Here is a 16,309-nt window from a genome sequence, read left to right on the forward strand (position 1 = left end):
TATAATCAATTTAAAGAGGGATCACCCAGATGGGACAGTTTTTATGAAGTACAGCCAGACAACCAGCCTTTGAACCGAATCTTACATGATGCTTGTGTAAATGTTTGCACAGAAAGAGTTAATAATGCTGTGACTTGTGACATATTTGAGAAGTGAGCGATGAGGCTGGAACTGAATGTAAAATATGCAAAGATTATTATGAATACTCGATAAATGAATGCAATAAAGGTGATTTTGTAGAATGGATTGCTCGCTTTGTGTCTGACTTGAGACTCCGTTATCCTTGTATACCAGTGTCTGTTGTAAATGCTGCTCATTTACACCAGGGGGTGTTTGGACATCACAATTATATAGCCATATATATTTTTTACATTCTACTCCCTCCACTGCTGAACACCATTTAGGAAACAAATTCTATTACAGTATGATTTTTCTGAATAAATATTGTCTTTTGAAACTGAAATATGAACTTATAAACTAATACAAGAGTCACACTCCTTTCAGAACATGTCTTTAGAGCAGGGGTGGGCAATACATTTTTCAAAAGGGGCCACATGAGAAGCCTGAATTGAGTCGGAGCCGCACCAACAATAACTCACTTATTCTGCTCAACTTTGTGTATTTTGAATAGCTCATACCTGCCGTTATTTAGTAGGACTATTATTTTCTCTAAATATTTAGCCATGTCAGGCCTAGGACGTGCATTATTAGCTTTTTATCCTCGTTGACTTCAACCATCGCACTGAAAACACCTCTGTGCTTCCTTCAGAGTTTGTTGGAAATGAAGCGATGCTCTATAGCAGGGTCTCCAAGTACATTTCCCTGGGTCCAAAATATATGGGGAGTGTATCGCCGGGGTCCATAAACAAAAGCTCCAAATAAAAAAAAATGTATTGATTGGGAAAATACCATTGAGGAAACTTTTTTTTCAATATATGAATAACAATGAGCCTGTCAGGACTGTAGCCTCATAAAAACGGCTTACACTTATTGCACTTTACAAGCCTGTGGCACAAGTCTGTAAGGCTCTCAGTATTCATTCACTCCACACTCTAGTAAGCAACTATTGTAGCCACAGCTGCCCAGGAGCAGACTGTCCATTTCCCACTTGGCTACAATGTGTTGTTTATATCCTGATCTCTCATTATGTCAGTGCCCTCTGCTGGACACCTTACGGAATTGTACCCTGTTATTTTTATTTAAGCAGCCCCCTAGTGGCTGGAGTGAGCATTCAGCATTCTGGTAATTTCCTTGAAAAAGCACAACTCCACACAGGAATAGGCTAGAGGCTTGCTTTTTTGATGACATACTTGAATGAATTTATACCTTACGAGACGTGGGCCAGACTGAATCCTCTCACGGGCCGAATGTGGCCCACAGGCCATATTTTGCCCAAAACTTTCTCTCCCATTTCTCCAACATTACTGTAACACAAGCTGAATTATGTATATGTTTTTCAACTAAATAAAGATACAGAGACCTGGAGAGAAGCAAAGTGGTTCCGTTATGCCACATATTCGCTGTGGGAAAAAAAACATCCATAAGGACTCGATTTTGGCTTGACTTTGTTGGTGTGTGATAAATATGTGATAAAAAAGAGTGAAAATTGTGATTCCAATGTATTATAATAACAATGAGATGTTTACTTCCGCATCGGCTAGGCCACGCCCCTTCTGTGACGTAGCCGTGGCGCTCATTAATAATCTATGAGGAAGATTCCAAAAGATGACGGTATCCTATGTGTATCTATAGCAACCGAGCAGTCTAGCTTAACTGTTTTTGCTCACGAGTGAACAGGTCCGTCGTTTCTCTGCAATTGGTGGCAAAAAGCAGAGAAATTCAACTTTAAAAGCAGCCATGGAGGTGAATTCAGGTGAGTGTCAGATGCTAATAAGTGCTAATAAGAGTTTGGCTTGCAAAAACCCCGAAAAAAATGAGTAATTTGTAATCTTTCTAACACTTTTCGCGATGATGGTCGACCTGTGCTAAACTCTTTGGTTAAATCTGGTTTATCCAATAACTAATCGTGTATTTTATCTCTCAAACCAATTCTAAGTGCATAAAATGAACACAAAAACTACATGTTGAGCTGTTGGGGAGATGGCAAACTTCCAAAAAGAGTTGGACAGTTCTGGTAGACACTACCTTTTAACTATTTTGGGCATGTCTGACCTGGAAGTCTTGTTTCTAGACTTAAAAAACTATAATACTGTCAAAGAATTACCTAAAATGATAACTGAATTCAAGTAGGCAAATGTGTTTAGCTTTCAAAAACGTTACCTTGTCAAAAGATGATGCTTTTTCCTTTCACTGTCATGACTAACTCCTTGTTTTGTCACAGATTTACGGAGAAGCGCTCGGCTTCAACAGAACGGATACTACAACGCTGATGGGAGGCCCTACATCAACTACTATGAACCTCCGTACAGGTGTGTGTATCTATTAGCTACTTTCAGACTCACAAAGTCGCCCAGGTCCTCAACCAGAGTGACATTCACATATTTCTTTGCAAACACAGGCCAAAACCTCACTAGGGCATTGTAAAAACATACATTTGTGACCTTTATACGCTGTGAGTCTAACTCTACACCCATTTTATTGATAGTAGGCTATTGTTATTGATATTAAGACGCTCTGAAAGTTGAGAAATGTGCATATAAACCAATCCCTGTGGAGCAGTGTCGTGTTAAAACTGTATTATGATACTTAGAAATGAGTGTAAGGCACAGATGACAGTTTAAAATGCTGAAAATACTCTTTATTTAAAAAAAAGATTAGGAAAATTAGGTATAGAGCTTTTACGCTGCAAAGGAATCCACATCTGTTGAGCCTGCCCCTAATAACACATGTTTCTGTCTTCCAGGGCACCTAAAAGGAGAGGCCAGCGGTCTGACACAGCGCCCCCAGCCGGTACAGCGCCCCCAGCTCGCCATGGCTTCCTGAGGCGTCATCTATACACTCTCCTCCTCTGCATCTGCGTTGTGGGTTGCATCTTCAGCATGCAGAGTTGCGCAGACGCCAGCCCCTTCCCACTGACGGGGGAACCACTGAAAATGAAGAGCGGCTCACTCCCGTCTCAAGGTATGTTCAGAAAAAATATTGTACAGTATTACAGTATTACAGTCATGCAAAGACAACTTTTTGGAGGTTTAAATAATGTTTTAATATAGTTCCCTCGCCCCATAATACAACATCGGATCGGTTCTGAATAGATTGTGCTCAAATTGTGTTAATCGCTCTGTCTGAAAGTTTGTTTATAGATTAGTTAAGTTATTCCTACTGCTGCCTGAGGGGGGAGCTCTAGACGAACTCTTGACCAGCTCAGTTGATTATAAAATATGAATTGTCTTATGTTTATTAAGCCTAAAGACTTCTGAACACGTGTACTAACGGAAATCTTTTGTCTTCCTCAGATTTCACGATCCTGGGATCCCGCTCTTCAGACACGTACGCACTCATGGGCTACATCGAGAAAATGCTGAACTGGATGTTTCCCAAGCACGCCTGGATTCTTCAGAAATGGCAGAATCTGGTGCCTGGGTTCTGCTGGCCATTCCAAGGATCTGCTGGCCAACTCCACGTCCGGCTGGACAAACCTACCCACATCAGCCACGTCACGGTAGGACACATCACAAAAGCCCTGTCCCCTACAGGAGAAAATCTCTCCGCGCCAAGAGTGTTCTCCGTCTATGTAAGTATTTGAGACATTATTTAAAGCCAATGGAAAATGAATATTTTGTTGTTTGCTAAATGTAATGTCTGTTTTTTTTGTGCTTTCAGGGAGTGGAAAGCAGCGACAACAACGAGACGCTACTGGGTCGATTCGAGTACGACGCGAGCGGCGAAGCCTTTCAGACGTTCCCCGTGGATCCCGCCATCCAGAAGGCCTTCAAGGACGTCCGACTCAACGTGGAGAGCAACTGGGGAAACAGCGAGTACACTTGCCTTTACAACTTCAGGGTGCACGAGACCCCGGTGCAGCCTTAGGGGGACGGCGGAGGGAAAATGGTTTTAGAGTTGACTCTGGACAAATTGGCTTTAGTCACAGAGTCAATGTAGTTTTCTGGACATGTGACAGTGAATGGACTTTGGAGGGGATGTCAGGAGTTTAGTTGGTGGGTTCATAGGTGTAAGAGACCTGTGAAACCACTTACAGTCTGGAAGGATTTAGGTGGGTTTATAGGTGTAAGAGACCTGTGAAACCGCTTAAAATCTGGAAGGATTTAGGTGGGTTCATAGGTGTAAGAGACCTGTGAAACCGCTTAAAATCTGGAAGGATTTAGGTGGGTTCATAGGTGTAAGAGACCAGTGAAACCGCTTAAAATCTGGAAGGATTTAGGTGGGTTTATAGGTGTAAGAGACCAGTGAAACCGCTTAAAATCTGGAAGGATTTAGGTGGGTTCATAGGTGTAAGAGACCTGTGAAACCGCTTAAAATCTGGAAGGATTTAGGTGGGTTTATAGGTCTTGACGTGGTCCGACCTTTAAGTTCCACAGTCCCCAAGCTTCTCAGTTTGTATCTCGGTGCGCCGTCGTACAAACAGGGAACATACAGTAGGTGCCTGGGAACGCAGGGCGGACACATTTGGGCATTTGCAGATTTAACAGCGCCGAGGTTCTCTGGAGGTTTGAGCAGACCCAATACCTTAACTGTAGCCAATAGCGAGGCTTCGAATACTCACTGTTTGTCCCGCTGATGTATTGACCCAACCAGCAAGCGAGGTTACGAGAACTTCGCTGGCTGGTGACTCAATGCAGCAGCGGACCAACTAGTGCCGTTCCTTTGTTACTTTATCTGATTCGACATCACTTTGATATCAAATTTATCCCTTGCTCACAAATGACATAATGCTGGTTGTTCGTAGCACTGACAGTTCACATGTCCAGAAACGTACAAAATTATAGAGAGGGGTCATGTCCTTTTAATGTCATGTTAATGTCTATATCGTGTTTACTAACGTCTTTTTGTCTGCCTTGTTTGCTTCCTCATTTCAGGTTTTCGAAGGTCCTTAATACTGTTTGTCTCTCTCCAGGTTACACCAGTGACCATTAAGGGCGGCACGGAGGAGTTTGCATGTTCTCCCCGTGTCTGCGTAGGTTTCCTCCGGGTACTCCGGTTTCCCCTACCACAAAAAAACATGCACAATCGGTTCCTCTCTGGGGCCGGGACTCCCCTGAAAAAGAGATTTAGTCGTCTCAGTGGGAATGACTTAATGTCGAGGCGCTGCAGGTGAATAGGGAAAAACATTTATTTACTTCTCTCCTGTTTCATATAGAAATTAGGCATTTGATACAATTCGTCAATATGTTTCCCATGATTGAATCTTCCTGTTTGACATGATTAGCGGTAGCTGTGAAAAATAAAAAGTTTATATTTGTGCATATTTGACCTTGTACTGACCATTTTTTCGATTGTTCTTCATATCACGTGGTAACATTCACTTTGCAGCCTGATAAACGCCATGGTTAGTGCGAGCTTAAAGGTGCATTGTGATATTTGTGTGTCTTTTTTTTCCTTGTAGTGACCCAGTGGTTAAACGAGTGGTCAGCATGGCGCCTTTACTTTCCATCATGGAAACAAAACTCCAGGATCAGTTGTTTTGTTGGTTTTCTGATGAGGGTCGCTCTGTAGAGAAAGCCCTTCAGACAGTTGATCCTGGAGCCTTGTTTCCAGGCTGTAAAGTGAACGTTACCACGTGATACGAATAACAATCAAAAAACTGGTCCCGGCTAAATATCCACTATTAAGACATTCAAACAACATTACTTGAAAAATGTGTGTTTCACCTGCAGCGTCTCGCCTTAAATTAGGGTGAATGAATGAATGAAAATCAGGGTAAAATTGAATGAATAAAAATTTGAGTGAAATTGAATGAATGAGAATAAAAAGTCTCTGTGGCGCAGGCGCTCAGCGCACTCGGCCGATGGCTGAGAGGTCGGTGGTTCGACTCCACCCAGGGACGGTAGCTTGTGAGCAGACAGGACTGGCCTGTCACTGGTTTGACTCCCAGGAGGGCATTTTTAAATTTCAAGCACATAGGCAAGGTTTCATTGAATTATTTCACAAAAAATAAGGCCTTACAAGTCATTAAAAACATTAAATAGGAAATCTGAAGCTCAATATATTATTACGGAAGAAAAATATTGCAATAAACAATATAATTTAAGATCTTATGCCTCAGAAACTTACTCTGAACCTGTTGTGTTATGATTTGGTCGGTCTGCTGCCTCCTCTCTGTTTCCTCTTCTTTGCAGCAGAGCGGTTTGTGGCGAGGGGCGTGGCCGACTCCTCCTGGCGCCGCTGATCAGCCTCAGTGGGATGTACCTGGATGTCTCAGCACCAGCCTGCCAGATAACTCCGTCCGGATCGGTAGTGCTTCCCTGCTTTTGGATTCAAAGGTATATTTTGGTTTAATTACCTGCAACACCTCGTCCTGTATCTCCTCGTCCAGCTCCCTGCCTCCACTGCCTGCTCCAAGTTTGTGAGGAAAATAAACTGTTAAACTTACCTCTGGCTTCTGTCTCTGCTTTAGGGTCCATTAGTTAAACTCAACATGTTATGATACTTTCTCTTGAAATATCCCACTATAAACATGAAATACAATTAAACAAAAGTTTCTTTGGGTAATAAAATAAAGTACTACATTAGAAAAATGGGGAAAAAATGCAAATAAATGAACAGACGATCAATATTGAGCCAAAAAATGTATTGTTTATCTTTATCATTTGTAACATAGGGCCTACAGCTTCACTGGACTCTCGCAAATTAACACACTTTCCATTGCTGTCAAAGTGCACATATCAGGCATATTTCAGGGTTACTATTGATATTTTAAGTTTGAAATAATGTCTACGTAAAGAAATCCAAGTGAGGAGTGAGAGATTTAAGATAGTCAGGATTTTGATCAGGTTTGAGTTGTTTCATGACACAGTAAAATACAGACCGGAGCGCTTCAGCAGTACAAGAACGACCAATAATAACAAGATTTCTCTACAATAAATTATGTGAATGAAGTAAAATACTGTGTAATGTGAAGTTTAAAGGGACTATACTGAGTTTAAAAATGTTAAAGTTCTGTATTTTCCTTCCCCTTCTTGTTCCAGCCATGTCCTAATGTGTAGAATCAGACCTGTTCACCACAACTGCCTCTAAACTCCTGCACTGTCACTCAAAAAGGTGTTCATTTGGTCTGAAGTTCCGTCATGCACGAGCTTAATATAGAAGCTGCAGTTACACATAAGACATGAGGTGGCAGTAGTGAGTATAAAATTGACCAACTTGCATCTAGTCCCTTTAAAAAAAGTGGATTTTGTATGATGTGTCTTAGTTTAGTTGTATATTTGAGCAGTATACATTCTGTTCAAAAGTCAAGGGCTGAAGCAAGAAGCTTCTAAGCGTCTACCCCAAAAATAAATACAATCAATACTCTAGGTCCCGGGTTCGATTCCCACCTGGACAGGGCCTCTCTGTGTGGAGTTTGCGTGTTCTACCTGTGTCTGCGTAAGTTTCCTCCGGGTACTCTGGTTTCCCCTACCACTAAAAACATGTACAATAGTCCAGGATGAATGAGAGTGTGGCGTGTTTACATGCATGAGACACATGTATGTTCATCAACATGCACTATCCTGACCAAGTAAATAAACCATCCATCCATTTTCTTCCACTTGTCCGTTGCCGGGTCTATCTAAATCTAAATTTAATTTCAGTACAATGTAGAAAAGGAAATAAATACAAAGAAACAACAGCAACAAAAATGGATTATATGCACAATGTATTAATAGTGGAAATATCAAGATGGCATCTACATTAAGGAAAATTACATGACTGAAACTCATGTACAAAAGGAGTAATACTACTTATAGTAATAACAACTATGATAAAGCTATGTAATATTTTTGTTTTCAGTCGCCTGCACTATCCCTGCAGCGTGAGTCTGTTTCCACAGCAATAAGAGAATAAATGAACTTGTTCAGTTTTCCAAACCCCGGCACACATGAGCAAATACTAAACTTTTGCTGTTACCAAAAAATATACCTGTGAAACCGCTTAAAATCTGGAAGGATTTAGGTGGGTTCATAGGTAAAGGAGACCTGGGAAACCGCTTAGAATTATGTATTGGTCTTGACGTGGTCCGACCTTTAAGTTCCACGGTCCCCAAGTTTCTCAGTTTGTATCTCGGGGCGCCGTCGTACAAACAGGGAACATACAGTAGGTGCCTGGGAACGCAGGGCGGACACATTTGGGCATTTGCAGATTTAACAGCGCCGAGGTTCTCTGGAGGTTTGAGCAGACCCAATATCTTAACTGTAGCCAATAGCGAGGCTTCGAATACTCACTGTTTGTCCCGCTGATGTATTGACCCAACCAGCACGCGAGGTTACGAGAACTTCGCTGGCTGGTGACTCAATGCAGCAGCGGACCAACCAGTGCTGTTCCTTTGTTACTTCATCTGATTCGACATCACTTTAATATCAAATTTATCCCTTGCTCACAAAAGAATAAATTCCACTTTGACATAATGCAGGTTGTTTGTAGCACTGACAGTTCACATGTCCAGAAACTTCCAAAATTATAGAGAGGGGTCATGTCCTTTTAATGTCATGTTAATGTCTATATCGTGTTTACTAACGTGTTTTTGTCTCCCTTGTTTGCTTCCTCATTTCAGGTTTTCGAAGGTCCTTAATGCTGTTTGTCTCTCTCCTTAATACTGTTTGTCTCTCTCCAGGTTACACCAGTGACCATTAAGGGCGGCACGGAGGAGTTTGCATGTTCTCCCCGTGTCTGCGTAGGTTTCCTCCGGGTACTCCGGTTTCCCCTACCACAAAAAAACATGCACAATCGGTTCCTCTCCGGGGCCGGGACTAAAGAGATTTAGTCGTCTCAGTGGGAATGACTTAATGTCGAGGCGCTGCAGGTGAATAGGGAAAAACATTTATTTACTTCTCTCCTGTTTCATATAGAAATTAGGCATTTAATACAATTCAATCAATGTTTCCCATGATTGAATCTTCCTGTTTGACATGATTAGCGGTAGCTGTGAAAAATAAAGTTTATATTTGTACATATTTGACTGTACTGACCATTTTTTTGAATGTTCTCCATATCACGTGGTAACATTCACTTTACATCCTGATAAACGCCATGGTTAGTGCGAGCTTAAAGGTGCATTGTGATATTTGTGTGTCTTTTTTTCCTTGTAGTGACCCAGTGGTTAAACGAGTGGTCAGCATGGTGCCTTTACTTTCCATCACGGAAACAAAACTCCAGGATCAATTGTTTTGTTGGTTTTCTGATGAGAGGGTCGCTCTGTAGAGAAAGCCCTTCAGACAGTTGATCCTGGAGAGTTGTTTCCAGGCTGTAAAGTGCATGTTACCACGTTATACGAATAACAATCAAAAAACTGGTCCCGGCTAAATATCCACTATTAAGACATTAAAACAACATTACTTGAAAAATGTATGTTTCACCTGCAGCGTCTCGCCTTAAATTAGGGAGAATGAATGAATGAAAATTAGGGTGAAATTGAATAAATCAAAATTTGGGTGAAATTGAATGAATGAGAATAAAAAGTCTCTGAGGCGCAGGCGCTCGGCGCACTCGGCCGACGGCTGAGAGGTCGGTGGTTCGACTCCACCCAGGGACGGTAGCTTGTGAGCAGACAGGACTGGCCTGTCACTGGTTTGACTCCCAGGAGGGCATTTTTAAATTTCAAGCACATAGGCAAGGTTTCATTGAATTAATTTCACAAAAAATAAGGTCTTCAAAGTCATTAAAAAGCATTACATAGGATACAAGCTGGCCTTATATGTACATTTCTTGAAAAGTATAATTTTTCCTTCTACGTGCATGCATCAAAAAGACAAAAGCTATGGTGGAAAACACAAATTTGGCTACAGTTTGGACTGAAATTTTACACAAACATTTCCTGTTGTGTCCATTGTAGTTTTGAATATCAAAATTTCCCCTCATTCGTCTGTTCGACTGAATGTTTATGCCAAGAACCTTTGTATTTGTGACATTAAAACCTCCATTAGGGCTCAGTGTGTCGCTATAGCAAAATCTGAAGCTCAATATATCGAGGCAGGAAAATATGGCAATAAACAATATAATTTAAGACCTTATGCCTCAGAAACTTACTCTGAAGCTGTTGTGTTATGATTTGGTTGGTCTGCTGCCTCCTCTCTGTTTCCTCTTCTTTGCAGCAGAGCGGTTTGTGGCGAGGGGCGTGGCCGACTCCTCCTGGCGCCGCAGATCAGCCTCAGTGTGATGTACCTGGATGTCTCAGCACCAGCCTGTCAGATAACTCCGTCCAAATCGGTAGTGCTTCCCTGCTTTTGGATTCAAAGGTATATTTTGGTTTAATTACCTGCAACACCTCGTCCTGTATCTCCTCGTCCAGCTCCCTGCCTCCACTGCCTGCTCCAACTTTGTGAGAAAAATAAACTGTTAAACTTACCTCTGGCTTCTGTCTCTGATTTAGGGTCCATTAGTTAAACTCAACATGTCATGACACTTTCTCTTAAAATATAAACATGAAATACAATGAAAAAAAAGTACTACATTAGAAAAATGGGGAAAAAATGCAAATAAATGAACAGACGATCAATATTGAGCCAAAAAATGTATTGTTTATCTTTATCATTTGCAACATAGGGCCTACAGCTTCACTGGAGTCTCGCAAATTAACACACTTTCCATTGCTATCAAAGTGCACATATCAGGCATAATTCAGGGTCATTATTGATATTTTAAGTTTGAAATAATGTCTCCGTAAAGAGAGATGGTGGTTAAAGCTTAAAGGGACTATACAGAGTTTAAAAATGTTAAAATTCAGTGTTTTACTCCCCCTACATGTTCCAGCCATGTCCTAATGTGGAAAATGAGCCCAGACCTGTTCACCACAACTGCCTCTAAAATCCTGCACTGTCACTCAGAAAGGTGTTAATTCGGGTCTGAAGTGCCGTCATGCATGAGCCTAACATAGAAGCTGCAGTTACACATAAAACCTGAGGTGGCAGTAGGGAGTATAAAATGGCTAACTTGCATCTAGTCCCTTTTAAAAAAGTGGATTTTGTATGAAAATAAATACAGTAAATACTCTGCGGCATGATAGCGCAGCGGTTAGCGCTCGTGCTTCACGGCTAGAAGGTCCCGGGTCCGATTCCCACCTGGACGGGGCCTCTCTGTGTGGAGTTTGCATGTTCTCCCCGTGTCTGCGTAAGTTTCCTCCGGGTACTCTGGTTTCCCCTACCACTAAAAACATGTACAATAGTCCAGGATGAAGAGTGTGGCGTGTTTACATGCATCAGACCCATGTATGTTCATTAACATGCACTATCCTGACCAAGTAAATAAACCATCCATCCATTTTCTTCCACTTGTCCGTTGCCGGGTCGTTGCCGGGTCTATCTAAATCTAAATTTAATTTCAGTACAATGTAGAAAAGGAAATAAATACAAAGAAACAACAGCAACAAAAATGGATTACATGCACAATCTATTAATAGTGGAAATATCAAGATGGCATCTGCATTAAGGAAAATTAGATGACTGAAACTCATGTACAAAAGGAGTAATACTACTTATAGTAATAACAACTATGATAAAGCTCTGTAATATTTTTGTTTTCAGTCGCCTGCACTATCCCTGCAGCGCGAGTCTGTTTCCACAGCAATAAGAGAATAAATGAACTTGTTCAGTTTTCCAAACCCCGGCACACATGAGCAAAGACTAAACTTTTGCTGTTACCAATATATGTAGGCAATTTGTAAACTGTAAATTTTGATGGATTTATTTTTTCATGAAATCCTAAAATGGAACAGAACACTCAATAATAATACATCAAACTTGTATAGCGCTTTTTTGGAACCTCATGACGCTTTACATGGGGGATAAAACAAAACAAAAAAGGGGTATAAGGAAAAGTTAGTTTGAACATGTGGGTTTTGAGCACTGATTTGAAGGTTGGGAATGAGTCTGTGTTTCTGATGGGATGGGATTGAGTGATCTACAGCAAAAGGTCCAAATTGATATGTCTTATGTTTCCCCCCCCCCACATGTGAAATGTTTGAGGCTGCTCCAATCCGTTTTACTACCTCCCAGTCGACTGTGACCGTTTAGCGCTGTGCATTTGGACAAGTGGAGCCCTGAATGAACCACTTTGGGAGGTGTTCAATAAGAATTCTCCTCATGCTCCTCTTCTCTCCTGTAACAGAACCGGCCTGAACTCATATAGATGTAATGCGTCGGGTTCAGAATTGGGTCACGCAGCGATTAAAAAGTGCAGAGCTGTTGAAAGTAGTTTGACATTTCTGGGGTCTTGCCACAGACTTCAGCTTTGTTAATGGAGTTTTTCAATTACACATTTACAATAGAGAAGATGGCTCGGCAATCTTTTTCAATTTGAAACCACACCGGAGTTTCGGAGACTGGCGCTTTGTTAAAGGAAGCATTGTTAGCCGTAAAGAGAATTTGAACCATTTAACTGAATAGAGAAATGAAAGTAATGAAAGTTTTCTAGGTAATCAGTTCTGAAATGGTTGCATGTGTTGTGGAGAAAACCTGATTCTTTGATTGTGCTTTTGAGACATTTGAATTGTTTTACTAACTTCCTCCGACACTTTACGCAAACCTCACACAGATTCTAAACCTCGTGCCTTTACCCAAATCTAAAATCTTCTCGACTGGAGCTCACAGCCTTTTTTGGTAACTTTTTTTGAAGTGTTTTTGTTGTGTTTTTGTTTTTCAAGATTCAAGATTTTTTTTAGTTGTCAAACATGTGAATGATTTGAAATGATAATTCTCTCATCCTTGATTGTGTGAGGAAGAAGAGGGGTGGGAGGGAGGGCAGAGAGTTCAGCTTCCTGATGGCCTTGTGTATGAAACTGTTCTTCAGTCGATTGGAACTGGCCCGTAGATTCCGTCTGTCTCCTCCCTGAAGGCATTACTTTGAAGAGACTGTGTGATGGGAGTGTAGGTTCAGACGGGTGGAGTACATGTCCTTAATAGAGGGGAGAGGGGGCTCCGCAGATCTTCTCCGCGGCTCTCACGATGCGCTGGAGGCTCCTTCGGCAGGAGGCAGTGCCGCACGGTGATGGAGCCGGTCAGGATGCTCTCTATAGTCCCTCTGTTGAAGAACCTCACAGTGATGGAGCTGGTCAGGATGCTCTCTATAGTCTCTCTGTAAAAGAACCTCACAGTGATGGAGCTGGTCAGGATGCTCTTTATAGTCCCTCTGTTGAAGAACCTCACAGTGATGGAGCTGGTCAGGATGCTCTCTATAGTCCCTCTGTAGAAGAACCACACAGTGATGGTCAGGATGCTCTCTATAGTCCCTCTGTAGAAGAACCTCACAGTGATGGAGCTGGTCAGGATGCTCTCTATAGTCCCTCTGTTGAAGAACCACAGTGATGGAGCTGGTCAGGATGCTCTCTATAGTCCCTCTGTAGAAGAACCACACAGTGATGGTCAGGATGCTCTCTATAGTCCCTCTGTAGAAGAACCTCACAGTGATGGAGCTGGTCAGGATGCTCTCTATAGTCCCTCTGTTGAAGAACCTCACAGTGATGGAGCTGGTCAGGGTGCTCTCTATAGTCCCTCTGTAGAAGTTGGACATAATGGATGCTGGGACTCTGGCTCTTCTCAACTTGCAAAGAAAGTAGAGACGCTGATTACTCTTCTTGACCAGTGATGTAGTGTGCATGGTCCAGGAGAGCTTCTCTGCACACCCAGGAACTTACACCCTCTCCACTGCAGCACCGTCGATTGTTAGAGGAGCTGGACCCGCGCTCTTCGAAAGTCCACAACAATCTCTTTTGTCAGACTGCTCACCTCACTCCTGTAGTCTGACTCGTCTCTGTTGCTGATGAAGCCCACCACTGTTGTGTCATCTGCAAACTTGATGAAGAGGTTTGAGTCGTGCTTTGGAGCGCAGTCATGGGTCAGCTGAGTGAACAGGAGGGGGCTCAGCACACAGCCTTGGGGAGCCCCCATGTTCAGTGTGATGGTTCTGGAGGCCACTGACACGTACAGCCTGTGGTCTCCCCGTCAGAAAGTCCAGCAGTTTTGTTCAGGTGGGGGTTAAGAGGTTAAGAGGAAGCTAAAATTACGTTTCATGATCGAAAAATACAAAGCAGCATCAGCAAAACTAACACATCAAAGTAGCCATTTCCATTTGCATTTCTCTCCTGGTTACTCGGCAATTTAAAATCCCTTTAAACCCCTGTTTTTTAAATATTTTCCTCTTTTCATCTCGACTCCAAACTCATCAACATGTTTTCATTCGCCGTTTCCCTCCAGAGCTGTTTTTTTTTTTTTTGTGCAGAGATGTTTCCAATAACAGTTTCAAGTCTGTGAAAACTAATGAAGCGGAAAGGAGCTCACTGCTTACGGCTATTACGGTTTGAAAATATCCATAAACAACTCGGCTTTTATGGAGGGTAACTTGTACTTACATTATACGAAATGTAAAGCGCTGCTTCGTTGGAGTGAGCAAGGGAACGGGAAGGTTCTGGAAGGTTTTGTCCTCTGAGATGGAAAGAAAAGATAAAAACTCAACATCCAAAAGCCCATTTCCCCCAGACCGATAACGATATATTAACCTGCAGTGCACCAACATGAGCTTTTCCACAGTTGTTTTTATTATTGTTTCCCATTATTAAAGGGGCTAGATGCAAGTTAGTCATTTTATGCTCACTCCTGCCACCTCAGGTCATACGTGTAACTGCAGCTTCTATATTAAGCTCGTGCATGACGGCACTTCGGACCCGAATTAACACCTTTTTGAGTGACAGTGCAGGATTTTAGAGGCAGTTGTGGTGATTAGGACATGGCTGGAACATGTAGGGGGAAGAAAATACTTACTTTTAACATTTTTAAACTCCGTATTGTCCCTTTAAGTTATGTAGGTCCAAATTAGCGGTCAGAATGCAAAGAAAGATAACTCGATTTGACCTTGAGTGAACCCTAAACATTTGCAATGGCTCCAAACTGGGGGAGGGCAATACTGATAGAAATTACTATCTCAATATTTTTTAGAATATTTAAGCGATAGTTTTGCAAAACATCAGAGATATGCAAAAATGTACACTTTCTGTTTTCCCCTATTTTTCCCAATCTACATCTATTTTATTCGTCAAAAATATTTACTCACATTGGAAAAAGTAACAATAATTTTTACTACAGATACTACTCAAAGATCAATAAATCAGTTGTTTTGTATCGCCCAAATTCACATCAGGATCTGCCTCACAGCTGCAGCAAACATTAAGGCAATGAAACAGAGAAGTAAATAAGACAATGTAAAGTTCAGGCCGATGAAGTATCCAGGCAAACAAACTTTAATGTCCTAATAAGGGTCGGCAGCAGGTGGCGACGAGCCGCGTTGGTGTCCCCCGTCTTTAGACTGTCCGACACGGCGAGGAAAAACTCAAAAACCCAGTGGGAGAAAAGAGAAACCTCGGGGAGAAGCACCGAAGGAGAGATCCACTCCCATGGACGGACAGGCTATGGAGACCCGATGGGAGTCCCTTAGTGGACGGGCCAAGATCAGAGAACGTCCAGTCCTTGTTGGAGCTCTTGTCCAGTCCCTGTTGGCGAGGTTCCTCTGTTCTTCTGTGGATAGGGCTGAAGGCCGCGACATCCAAGGCACTTCGAAGGGGGAATGGGACACCATGTGAATAGTGATGAACAGACTTCAGATAAAAGAAGTACAATAACTTCCAAAAGTTACTGTACTAAATGTAACTGAGTATTACCCTCCTCTGGCCATGAATGAGCATATTACCTGGTAATTACTAATGCTTATTGATACTTAATATAAAGCGCGCCACTACCCAAAAATGTTATGTATTTAGTTTCAACCTATTTGATCAAGTTCCACTCTCACATGAACAAAGAACCAGGCAATTGTTCTTTGGGCATTGGATTGAAATGACACGAGGAGGCTATTTCAAACTGTCATCAATGTTGGGGAAAAAACTTTAGTTATTGAATACTAAATACTTCCCTTAACTCCCACCTGAACCGAGCACATTTTCTCCAGTTTGGCTTTACCACAGTCCAAAAGCTTCTGGAAAAAAGCTGTGAAAATAGCAACAAAAACTGAGACGAAAACAATGATGGAAATGTGACAAAAAAGTGAGAAAACATTGACAAAAAAGTGATGAAAAATTGATGAAAAAGTGGCAAAAATGTGACCAAAAAATGACAAAAATGTGATAAAAATTTGACAAAAAAATTACAAAAATATGAAAAAAAATGTGATAAAAAATTGACAAAAACATTTAAAAAATTTGACAAAAAAATAACAA

Source organism: Gobius niger (genome assembly GCF_951799975.1).
Source record: "Gobius niger genome assembly, chromosome: 19".
NCBI classification, from domain to species: Eukaryota; Metazoa; Chordata; class Actinopteri; order Gobiiformes; family Gobiidae; genus Gobius; species Gobius niger.